Source organism: Nematolebias whitei, chromosome 10 (genome assembly GCF_014905685.2).
Source record: "Nematolebias whitei isolate Nwh7 chromosome 10, NemWhi1, whole genome shotgun sequence".
NCBI lineage: Eukaryota > Metazoa > Chordata > Actinopteri > Cyprinodontiformes > Rivulidae > Nematolebias > Nematolebias whitei.
The window spans coordinates 50,634,181-50,645,551 of record NC_056507.1 but is presented as its reverse complement, the minus strand read 5'-3'; positions in this window follow the sequence as shown (position 1 = coordinate 50,645,551).

The following is an 11,371-nucleotide window of genomic DNA, read 5'->3' as shown; positions in this document are numbered from 1 at the left end:
TGTCTGAAGCAAAGTTTTTCAACCACCGCCGTGTGGTTAATGTCTGTATGAAGCTGGAAGCAAGGTTTTCAACCATCGCCGTATGGTCTTCCTTGTAAAACTGATTAATAAGCTGTCGTTATTTTCAATTTTTGCCAATTAATGTAAATGTGTGATGTGTTAAACTTGATTCTGTTAATAAATGACCCACTGTCGTTGGTGAGTCAAAGATAATTAATGTTTCCGTCCACATTTTTAATTATTCAATGCACGCACATTATACAGTCCAGAAAAATGAAAGAATCCGTTTAATTTATGAATATATATCAGCATATGTTCATTCCACAGTACTTTAAGCTTATTTCTGCTTGTTTTAGCTATTGGTCTGCTGGTCTTTAGCTAATTGCCTCTTTTTCGTTTTGATACTTCCCATAATTTGTGCATTTTGTCTCTGATATTGATCCTGTAGATTTTCCACAGGCTTCACATGTACCACATTTATGAGTTCCACACCTGATAACAACATTCACACACTCAGGCATTCAAATATTTTATTTTCATGCACTTCTGGCTGTAGTTGTAATAAAACAAATACAAGTCTGTGGTATGAAACAACCCAGAGTCCAGACTTGTCCTTGCTTTATACAACAGCGCCCCCATGTGGTCAGGATATGAAAACTCCAGTCAGTCCGAGTCACCTGACGCCCACACAGACCAGCGCACACACTTTTCACCTAGAAGGACAGCGAACAAAGGAACGGCTTTACCTTCCCCCACCAGGGAGATAACAAATCGTCTCTGTCAGCCATACACACACACACGCAGCACAAGCAACCCCCCCCCCCTTTGCACACAGAGAGCACACAGACAGAAACAATCTCAAAACACGGCACATTTAACACCTGACCCTAAAGGCGATCCCAGACCGCCCGGAAATTTAGTACTAAGTCCCAGACTTCGAACGAACGCTTGGAAAAGACTAGAATTTCTTCTTAATTTCGTGGACAGTCGACACCCACGGTGGAGAAGCATCCACAGCCTCTGAGATTACACTTGTTAGGCCCCCCTCGTCAGAGGAGCCCTTTAGTGGCCAATCACACTGATTATTCCAAGCGCCGTCACACTATCTTCCAACGGCAGACCCCAGGCCTTTGTCCACCACGATTCTAAATCGTGTTCTATCTAAACAAAGCCGTGCACAGAACACACACTCGTACACGCACGCGGTCAAGCACGCACGCGTCTCACAACCACCCCAAGTCTGAACACAAGTAATCTGTACGTCAGAAGTTCCACTAATCACTTTAAATTAGCTTACCAATCATCTTTATTCCGGAGATGATACGCACACCCACAAATGAACATAAATATGGTATATGGCCGAATGGCGGAAATTTTTGAGTCTTTACGACTAAGGTAAAATCCGCTTACCTCTTAAATGATGGGCCCAAAAGGTTCTCTCTGTGGGGGTACCGCACCAACTCGATCCAATTTGTGGTTCCGTCAGCTGGACGTTCGGGGTCACCAACTGTTGTGGCTTGGAGCCACTAATGGTGTTCAAACAGCTGATACAGTCCACCTTAGTTCAAAAGATTTATTGGACAACAGATTACAAGTATTCAGAGTTCATAAAATCACAAATCTGTATGCATACAGGAGCATTTACCAAAACCGACCTGATCTGACGCTTCTCCAGCAAATGCTGCTCGTATTTTCTGGTGACTTTGTTTTTATGCAATTCGGGCTCTCTGATTGGTTTAACCGAACGGTTGTCATGGTTACTCTGCTCTGGCCGGGGACTTGGCACATTCTTTAGATAAGATAAGCCACTGTTATGGCCTGGCGTGTAAATCGGCTCTTTGTTTTAGCCGTTTCAGTGTACTTACTTATACCTTAGTGATACCAAATGATTCTGTTCTAAAGTTAGTTTTTCTAGGAATACTTAATAACTAGTAATTATTAACTAACTCATCTCTGTGTGGTTTGAACTGACCCCCTCATCAACTGATGATTTTATGTGACTTACTAATTGTTATTATGATACTAATTCTATTTAGTCAAACTGTCTTAATCTAGGTTAGAGAGAGAGATGTGGTCTAATTTATTTTCTGTTAATCAGTCTCCCAGTACTGGCTAACTGTCCTAGTGAGAAGCAGCCCTTCCTCTTGTGTAATTAAAAAGTATCTTACCTGACATTGGGCCCATTGTGATTCACTTGTAATTATATCAAAATGTAAATTTCTAACATTGTGAACTTATGTGATTTTCCTAGCTAATGTGAGATTATATATCTATAAGCAAACTAATTGATTAACATTCTGATTAACATTTAAATGATTGTAAGGTAGTGAAAGAATGACACATAAACATATTTTAATACATGAAATTTCAAGCTTGATTAAAATAATACTAAAAGATAAAACATGAAATCCAACAATGGTCACCAGAAGTGTCTCTTAGTAAGGGCTAACATGCGTGTAACACCCGGATGGCAAGAAGTCTTGTGGGTGTGTAGTCAGTTGAGTGCCTTGGCTTTTGCACTAATGGATACAAACATAGTGCCAGTATGGCCCATCACCGGGTCTGCTTCGGACTTCTGAGCCTCGAGAATGTCCTTTTTGATGGACCAGGTAAAAGAATCGACCACACAGGATGAGGGTAAGATGTTTGTCTCTAGTTCGGTGTCCTCTGGTGGTGAAAACTGACGGGAAAGGGCATCGGGCTTCACATTTTTGGAGCCGGGTCTGTAAGTTAGCACAAAATTAAATCTTGTAAAAAAACAGAGACCACCTAGCCTGTCTGGGGTTCAATCTCTTGGCTTCACAGAGGTAGGTGAGATTTTTGTGATCCGTCCAAATGAGGAAAGGTATGTCTGTATGTCAACCTCTAAAATGAGCTGTCTTTTAGGGTCAGGATGGCACAGGATAGGGGTAGAAGAAAACATTTCTTTTAGCTCTCCAAAAGCTGCTTCTGCCTCTTGGGTCCATTTGAAAGTCTGCAAAGTGGAGGTCAGCTGGGTGAGAGGGGCTAAGATCCTGCTGTAGTTTTTGATGAACCTCCTGTAAAAGTTGGCGAAGCCCAGAAATCATTGCAGCCGTTTCCTTGTCTCAGGGGTTGGCCATTCCACCACTGCCTTAGTCTTTTTTGGATCCATGTGATATTGTCCGCCTTAGAAGATGAAGCCCAAGAAAGACCCAGATTGTACGTGAAATTCACATTTTTCAGCTTTGACAAACAGTTAATTTTCATATAAACTTTGGAGAACAGTTCTGACATGAAGAATGTGTTGTTCCTCATCCCGTGAGTAGATTAAAATGTTGTCCAAATATACAAATACAAAATTGTTCAAAATTTCCCTCAGAACGTCATTAACCACTGTTTGAAATACAAAGTACAGCGTGGGCATTGGTGAGGCCAAACTGCATAACTAAATACTCAAAATGTCCCAAAAGTGTCTTAAAGGCAGTCTTCCATTCATCACCTTCCTTAATTCGGATGAGGTGATAGGCGTTACGAAGGTCCAGTTTATAGAATATTTTAGCAAAGTGAAGATGTTCGTGAATGGAATCTATTAATGGTAGGGGATATTTGTTCTTAACAGTGATTTGGTTTAATCCTCAATAATCTATGCAGGGATGTAGAGTCTTGGCTTTCTTAGCCACAAAGAAAAATCCTGCCCCAAGAGGTGAGGTGGAGGGATGGATGATACCAGAATTTAATGACAGAAATGTATTCTTTCATAGACTCTCATTCTGGACCAGACAAATTGTACAGGCGGCTAGAAGGGAGAGGAGCCCCTGGTAGTAAATCAATGGTGCAGTCAGAAGGACGATGTAATGGCAAGGATAGAGCCTTTTGTTTGCTAAACACAGGAGCTAAATCGTGATAGACAGCAGGAATCTTAAATAAATCAAAAGGATCAGAGACCTCAGTGCATCGTTTTTTTTTGTTTGTTTTTTTTTTTTTTTGGGGGGGGCGTCAGTTTTAGAAGGTATAGCAGTTCTTAAACAGTTCTTTAAACAGTGTGGGCTCCATTGTTCTACTCCGTTTCCCCTCCAATTAATTACAGGGTTATGTTCTTGGAGCCAAGGAAACCCCAAAATAAGCTGTGTGATAGGTGAATCTAATACAAAGAACTCACAATGTTCATGATGGTTCCCTGAGATGATGAGATGCACAGGTAGAGTCCTCTTTTGGACTGAGGTGAACTTTTGACCCGTAAGGCCAACCATCATCAGTGGAGTAGAAAGAGTTTGGGTAGGGATGCAAAGGAGGTCGACCAGGTATTGGCTTATAAGGTTCTGCTCCGCCCCAGAATTCACAAGTGCAGGGACTGATTTATTTTCTTGATCAAAAATAATGGTTGTATTCAGTTCTAAACAAGAGGCAAGAGAAGACCAATATTTTCTCACCAATATCTCCTGCTTTGTTGGTGAGAGGGTCCATTTCCCAAGAGCGGGCAGCGAGCAATGAAGTGTCCTTGATCCCCGCAGTAGATACAAGCTCTACTGTTAATCCTTTGCTGTCTCTCCTCTAGGGAAAGGTGAGTATGGCCCAACTGCATGGGTTCTGGTTCAGAGTTGGTTTTATACTCAAGCGCGAGTACAGGTGGCTGACTCACAGGTTGGAAACCGGAAGTAGCAGGACTCTGGGAAACGGTTTCTTTTGGCCGGAATTGATTGACGTCTCAACGTTGGGCGAAACCCAGAAGTAATGGGATTCTGGGAGTCGTAGTTACTCTCCCATTTTCTCTCCTGCAGTTGATTATCGGTGCGTGTGGCGATGTGGATCAGCTCATCTAAACTTTGAGGCTCCTCTTTAGCCGCTAAGTGGTCTCTAATGGAATTAGAAAGTGAATGTAAAAATGTATCTCTCAGGGTGACTTCTCCCCATCTGGTTTGAGCTGCGATGATCCTGAACTCGAGAGCATGAGCTGTTACTGAGCGTCCGCCTTGGTGAAGGGTGAGTAAACATTTAACTGCTTCTGCTTGTTGGAGAGATTGGTCGAACACACAAACAAACTCTTCTAGAAAGGAGGAAAAAGTTAAGGTACTGACAGGGTGTGACGCTAAATGAGCATGAGCCCAACATAAAGCATCGCCCTTCAGATGAGTAATGAGGAAAGAAATCTCAGCAGCGTTGGAGGAGTAGAGACTAGAAGCTCTCTGAAATGTTAATTCACATTGTAATATGAAGCCTCTACATAATTCAGGTTTTCCTCTAAAAAGTTCAGTTGGGTTTAAATTTTGTTTTGTAGTAACTTGAGGAGGGATAGGATTAGGATGACTGACCTCAGGTGCGGGAGCTGCAGCAGGAGTTGAGTCATCCCTTGCTTGACAGAAAACAACATGCTGCCCAGTTCCTGAAGGTTAGACTGTTAGTCTGTTGGCGGGCTATTAAACGTTCAAGTGAAGCTTCATTCTTTTCAACTCTGAAACATAGTTTGGAGTGTGAGCTGGTTCTGTTCAGGCCCGGGATCTTTCAGGGGTACTTTGTTTGGCTGGGACATTCTTGTTATGATAACGAGTGTACCCAAACGAAAGACCCGAACTGAACAGAGACCAGGACACAAATAATAGTTTACAGTGTTTATTTACAATGGTGAGAAATATGATGACATCAATACTTGGGGTTTGGATCATCTGGAGATCAGAGTGAAAGATTAATGGCCCCGTAGGTGGATGGTAATTCAATACTGAGGTTTAAGATCTTACTGGAAGTTGTAGGAGGGGAGCGAGGAGGTATTAGTCCAGGAGATCTTCAACATAAACGGCACGTAGAAATGGCAAGTGGTGGAAGGCACAAGCAGCTGTAGAGACCCAGGAGGAGTAGAGGTTCACAGGCAGGACCAGATTAACACTTCGCTGTACACTGGGCAACAAACTTCAAGGGCCCCATCATCACGACCCCAGAATCACCATAATATGGCAAAATACAGAATAAATTACCATAATATACAGTAAATATACTTCAAATTCTAACTATCAAGTGTATTTTTATGTATAAAATTCCAAAATGCTCATTGACACAAATCATCAAGACTGAATTAAGTTTAACGCAATTTGAACACCACACACCACCATACATGTACTTGTTTAGTAATGTGTTGGCCACTGGTGTTAGAAGCATTTATAATGTGTGTGTGTGTGTGGGGGGGGGGACACATTGATGGGGGGGCATCTGGGGGTCCTCCCCCAGAAAATTTTGAATAAAGTAGATGCCATTTCCTGCATTCTGGTGTATTTTAATGGTTATAATAATAATAATAATAATAATAATAATAATAATTTTATTTAAAAAGCGCCTTTCATGACACCCAAGGACATTTTACAGTAAGAACAAAGATCAATAGGAATAAAATACATAAAGAATATAAAATACATAAAGAATATATAATACATAGAGAAAATACATAAAGAATATAAAATACATACAGAAAATAAAATGCATAAAGAATATAAAATGCATAAAGAATATAAAATGCATAAAGAATATAAAATACATACAGCAAAGTTAAGGATAAGCGAGTGTAAAGAGATGTGTTTTCAGAGCAGTCTTGAATATAGGAAGCGAGGTGGTGTTTCATGAGTCAGGGGGTAGAGAGTTCAAGAGATGAGGGGCAGAGCAGGTGAAGGCCCTGCTCCCCATGGTGGAGAGGCGGGGCAGAGGGTACATGGAGGTATAGTGAAGAGGAGGATCTGAGAGAGCGAGAGGGGATGGAGATGTGTAGGAGGTCAGATAGGTACGGAGGGGCAAGGTTGTGGATAGCTTTGAAAGTGAGAAGAAGAATTTTGAAGACGATGCATGATTTAACCGGGAGCCAGTGGAGCTGCTGCAGGACAGGAGTGATGTGATTATAGGAGGAGGTTTGAGTTATGACACGGGCAGCTGAGTTCTGGACCAATTGCAGCTTCTGGAGAGATTTGTTGGGGAGGCCATAAAGAAGGGAGTTCCAGTAGTCAATCCGAGAAGTCACAAGACTGTGAACAAGGATAGCTGTGGAGCGGGTTGTGAGAGAAGGGCGGAGACGGTTAATATTTCGGAGATGGAAATAGGCAGATCGAGTGACATTGTTGATGTGTGAAGTGAAGGAGAGAGTAGTGTCGAGGATGACACCAAGACTCTTGACCTGAGGCGAGGGGGATAGCAGAGAGTTGTTAAGGGGGGTGAGAAGATTTTCTGTTTTTGAAAGAGAGTTTTTGGTACCTACAAGAATGATTTCTGTTTTGTTACTGTTTAGTTGTAGGAAATTGTTAGAAAACCAGTGATTTAGCTCATTGAGACAGTCGGTGAGGATGGAGGGTGGGTGGGTGGAGTTTGGTTTTGTTGACAAGTAGAGCTGTGTGTCATCAGCATAACAGTGAAAATGGACACCAAATTTACGGAAGATGTGACCTAGAGGAAGGAGGTAAATGATGAAGAGGAGGGGTCCGAGGACAGAGTCTTGGGGGACACCCGTAGAGACGGAGGAAGACTGGGAACGAAAGGATTTGAGCTGAATGAATTGAGTGCGGTCAGAGATAAGATTTGAACCAGTCTAACGGAGTACCTGAGATGCCAATGGAGGTTAGTCTGTTGAGGAGGATAGAATGACAGATTGTGTCGAAGGCAGAACTTAGATCCAGTAAAATGAGGATAGACAGAAGAGCAGAGTCAGCAGCAAGAAGAAGATCATTAGTTATTTTTATTAGAGCCATTTCGGTGCTATGGTGGGGGCAAAAACCAGATTGAAACTTTTCATAAATGTTATTGTTGGATAGGTGAGAGTGAAGTTGACTAGCAACGGCTTTTTCAAGAACTTTGGAAATAAAGGGCAGATTAGAGATTGGACGAAGATTACTGAAATTGGTAAAGTCAAGACCTGGTTTCTTGATGATGGGGGTGATGGCCACAGATTTGAAAGCTGTGGGAACAATGCCAGAGGTTAGGGAGGAGTGGATGATGTTAGTGATGATGGGGAGCAGAGACGGGAGACAGGATTTAACAAGAACTGTGGGAAATGGATCGAGCTGACAGGATGAGGACTTAGACTTGCTGATAATGTCAGCAATGTCATCAGCAGAGGGGAGGGAGAAGACAGAGAAGGGGAGGGAGGGAGGGGGGAGTTCAACATAGATGCTGGGGGCGGTATTAAGTCCAAGGTGTTTATGAATTGAAAGAATATTTTCATTGAAATAGGACATCAGAGAGTTGCAAAATTCTGTGGAAACCATGTGAGAGGGTAATGAGTTAGGAGATGAGACTGAACGGTTAAGGAGAGAGAACAAAGTCTTTGAATTGCCAACATTGGAACTGATGATGTCAGTGAAGTAGCTGGATTTCGTTTGAGAAATACTGTTCTTATACTGGATGACATGGTTCGCATAGAGTTCCTTGTGAATTGAGAGACCGGATTTCTTATAGAGTCGCTCACGAACGTAAAAGATGCATACAAAGCCGAACCCCGCCCCCACCTAGGACTGTCAGACCACATCTCAATCTTCCTGGCTCCTGCTTACATGTCCCCGCTGAGCCGCTCCAGACCGGTACAAAAGAAAGTTAAATGTTGGAGCCAGGACAGTGGCCCCATACTGAGAGATTGTTTTGATCGAACAGACTGGCAAGTTTTCAGAGAAGCTGCTGAAAATGGAGGTTCGCTTGATCTTGACCAATACACATCCTCAGTACTGGGTTACATTAGTACATGTACTGACACCGTCTCCACTATCAGAAATGTTAAAAGCTACCCAAACAGAAAACCTTGGCTGAATGCAGAGGTGCGTACCCTGCTGGAAGCCAGGAACACTGCCTTCAGGTCTGGAAACTCAGAGGAGCTGAGTAGGACAAGAAAAGAGCTGGTTGCTGGTATTAAGAGGGCCAAGGCCACATATGCAAAGAGGATCGAGGGTCAATTCATCTCACAAGACCCTCGGAGCATGTGGAGGGGCATTAAGTGCATAACAGATTATAAAGGAAGGAGTGAACAATGCCCCAAAGACCCATCTCTGCCTGATGCCCTCAACAAGTTCTATGCACGCTTTGAAGACCCGAACAGACCACCCAGCACCAGACTCACCTCGCCACCGGATGAAGAGCATCTCAGCGTGACCTCAGCAGAAGTAAGGAGTACCTTCAGGAGGATTAATCCGCACAAAGCAACTGGCCCAGACAACATCCCCGGAAAAGTGTTGAAGGAATGTGCTGATCAGCTCTGTGAAGTGCTGGCAGACATCTTTAACACCTCACTTACCCTGGAGACAGTTCCCACCTGCCTGAAGACTGCCACCATCATCCCAGTCCCAAAAAGCTCTACAGTGACTGGTCTGAATGACTATCGGCCAGTGGCCCTCACCCCGATAGTCGCTAAATGCTTCGAAAAACTGGTCATGACTCACATCAAAACAACCATCAACATCAACGAGGACCCTCATCAGTACGCATACCGTGAGAACCGATCAACAGAGGATGCAATCTCCTCTGTGGTCCACACTGCACTCAACCACCTGGAGCAGAAAAACTCTTACGTCCGTATGCTCTTTGTGGACTTCACATCTGCCTTCAACACCATGATCCCCCAAACCCTGATGGACAAACTATTCACACTAGGACTAAGCCCCTCCATCTGCAACTGGGTACTAGACTTTTTAACAAACAGACCACAGTTAGTGAGGATCCACAACCTCTCCTCCTCCACCATAACCCTCAGCACTGGCTCTCCTCAGGGATGTGTGTTGAGCCCCCTTCTGTTTACTCTGCTCACATATGATTGTGCAGCTACCCATCCAGGCTGTCACATTGTAAAGTTTGCAGATGATACAGCGGTGGTGGGATGCATCACAAACAATGATGAGTCCAGCTACAGGCAAGAGGTGGAACACCTGGAGAGCTGGTGCAGAGAGAATAACCTTCACATCAATGTGAAGAAGACAAAGGAGATGATTGTGGACTTCAGAAGGAACAAAAACACCTACACCCCCCTGAACATAAGAGGATCTGCGGTGGAAGTGGTCTCCAGCTACAAGTACTTGGGTGTACACATGAATGACAACCTCAGCTGGAGCAACAACACCACCAGCCTGATCAAGAAAGCTCATCAGAGACTCTACTTCCTCAGACGGCTGAGGCGAGCTGGTCTGGGAAGCTCAGTCCTCACCTCCTTCTACAGGTGTGCAGTGGAGAGCATCCTGTGCTCGAGCATCAATGTGTGGCATGGAGGCTGCACAGCTGCAGAAAGAAAAGCTTTGCAGAGAGTGGTGAAGGCTGCACAGAAATCTGTTGGAATCAGCCTCCCCACCATCACAGACATCTACACCTCCAGATGCAGGAAGAGGGCCACCTGCATCATGAAGGACCCCACCCACCCAGCACACACACTTTTTGCCCCACTCCCCTCAGGAAGGAGGTTAAGGAGCATTAAGTGTAGAACCACTAGACTGAGGAACAGCTTCTACCCTGAGGCTGTTAGACTCATGAATCTCTAACTAGAATAATCACTGTGAAAAACCATATCATGTTGCTGCTGATCTGTTTCATGTTGCTGCTGATCTGTTTCAATGTTGATGTGTTCATGCGTGCACATCTGCTCACAGACTCATGTTCATGTTTGTGCTGATGTTCAATGTTTTATGTTATGAGTGCTTAGTGTATATTTAGTTGATGTTTTTCTTAGTTCATATCTTAGATGTTATTACTGTTTTTCTTATACATTTTATTGTCGGATGTAACTGGGACCCTGTGTACATAATTTCGCTCCACCACATGTACCACATGAGGTGCGAATGACAATAAAGAAACTCTGACTCTGACTCTGACTCCAACCTCCGACCTTTGGATTTCAGAGAACGGAGTTCTGGAGTGAACCAGGGTGCAGAGTTGGAGAAGGAGACAGACAGGGTGTAAGGATCCCACTGCCTGCAGCCTGCCTTGCTGATGGCCGCTGATTACCAACACCTGGCGGCCATCAGCCTGATGAGCCTCTCCATCTACTTAAGGCTGCAGTCCGGTGTGATTCAACGCTGGAGCATATCACCTCTTATGGTATTGTACTGTTGTGAGGCAAATGTCTTGGTGAAAAGAATTTGTTCACCTTTTGCTCTTTTTTCCAGTTTCCTGGTTCCTCGTGCTCTCTGGATTTCCCTCGTGACCTGATTTGGATCCTAGGCCTTTCAGGTATTCCTCGTGCCTCTTTGCCTCCAGTGCCAGCCTACCTTGTTCTCCTTTTTTTGGACTCTTTTGGATTTCCCTCTGCTGCTCGCTCGCCTTGGACTGAAGGACCAGCTCTCCCTTCGGGTTGGACTGTAAGGACAAACACACTCCTTAACAAACAACTTGAGCCTTCCCAGTTGGACAGCTAATAACCTGTCGTCCCTCTTTCCAGGAGCCTCAGACCAGCAGCCTGTGGATGTGATTTAAA